This window comes from Penaeus monodon, chromosome 21 (assembly GCF_015228065.2).
Source record: "Penaeus monodon isolate SGIC_2016 chromosome 21, NSTDA_Pmon_1, whole genome shotgun sequence".
NCBI lineage: Eukaryota > Metazoa > Arthropoda > Malacostraca > Decapoda > Penaeidae > Penaeus > Penaeus monodon.
The window spans coordinates 8,149,536-8,151,086 of NC_051406.1; the positions used below are offsets into that span (position 1 = coordinate 8,149,536).

The 1,551-nt window shown below is 39.3% G+C and overlaps 1 protein-coding gene across 5 annotated transcripts in view; it reads right to left on the bottom strand.

The window, feature by feature from the left end:
* LOC119586165 (DDB1- and CUL4-associated factor 8-like) overlaps window positions 1-1,108 on the bottom strand; it is a gene marked incomplete at its 3' end in the record, with an annotated part of 13,010 nt that extends 11,902 nt beyond the window's left edge. The window contains 1 exon segment of one of the 5 annotated variants that reach the window (XM_037934863.1): window positions 977-1,108. 5 annotated transcript variants of the gene reach the window in all.
* Window positions 1,109-1,551: the final 443 nt, after the last annotated feature.

A 1,551-nucleotide genomic window follows, 5' to 3' on the forward strand; every position in this document is an offset into this window, starting at 1 on the left:
AAATGTCTTCAAAGTCAACAGCTGCGACTTCCTAGCAAATAAAAAAAAAATTGAACACAAGATTCACTGATCGCAATAAGATCTTTTAATAATCTAATCTGTCTGTGTATACATTATTCCACAATATTGTCAGTAAGGGTATAGTGTCACAAATTATTCAAAGAAAACATATCTGTTTTGTAACCAGTCATTCAAATGACACTTGACTTTCATAGCTTGAGGAAAGTGCACAGGAGAATGGTGTACTATGTGTCTACTTGGTGCACATAAATAAATGGTTCCATTCCTATAAATTATGAAATACATTAACTAGCTTCACATTGGGTAAGTGTAGCATCAATATGAACATTATTTATATTTACTGAAAAAAATTATGTGTGCTGTCATACACCACAATGTAAGCATCTGTGGCCAACTAACACCACCACACAGGAAACAGCTAACACGACTCACTTGACACACACAGACTCAAGCTTTACTTCAAAGCTCTTATCAAGACGTTTTCTCCTTCACTCCAACCTCCATCTCAACCCATCTACGATACCCACACATCTCCAGTTAAATACCCATTCCAAAGCCCCATATGACCAAGAAAGTCACCAGCACACTCACCTACTGTGTCCTAGTCGCAATGCATGCAACTTAACCTGCTAAATGTATACCATAAGCAATGCAACTGGGGTAAACGTAAACAAAAAGCCACTGCAGGCCAATTCAAGCCTATTAATAGCAATAAAACCTGCATTAATCCGCCGGAACACCTTGTCCTACACCGTCCTTGGGTCAAGCACACCCTCGAAATGCAACATGGCAATGCAGGGGGAATTACAGGACGTTAAGAATCACCTCAAACGTCAGGAGTGAAGGAGTTCCAGGAGTCAAGATGGTTTGAGAGACTGCCAACTGCGATGCGAATCTTACAACTATTTTATGTCTATTATGTGGCGCGGGAGCTTTAGTTTGGGGATTTACGAACCTGTTACGCAAATGGGCTGATTTTTGCGAGAAAATACTCAGGAGTGGAGAGATTCGGGAAGAAAACAGGACCGATGAAGGGATACGAGGAGGTAGGTATTTATGGTGGAGTGGCAACTACAGCCTTTACGGCCGCCCGATATAAAAATGTATTTATTTTTGTATTTACATGAATCACAGGAAGTAATGAGGGAAATGAGTGTTGTCAATTGATAATGTCCGAAGGAGTAATGGCTGATGTGAAATAAAGTTAATAATTTTATCCCACTGTTTTGCTGAACATAGGTGAAATGTGCGTCTCAGATTATTTCATGAAATATGTAAGCCGATTGTTACTTTTTTGGCCTATCACGAAGCAGCGCGGGTGCATTTATGTCCTGTCTACTTTCAGGTTTTAAATTTTACAGTATGTTGCTGATCCTACTAATCGGCATTCGCTCTGCTGGTGACAAGGAGGTATAATGGCCGTCTGTAAAAGTATCGTTTGATTTTCCTTTCTACGCTTTCCGCAATAACATTAGTAATACCAAATATTCGTATATTATTATACAGGTATGAGAATAGTTTCTGCATCTA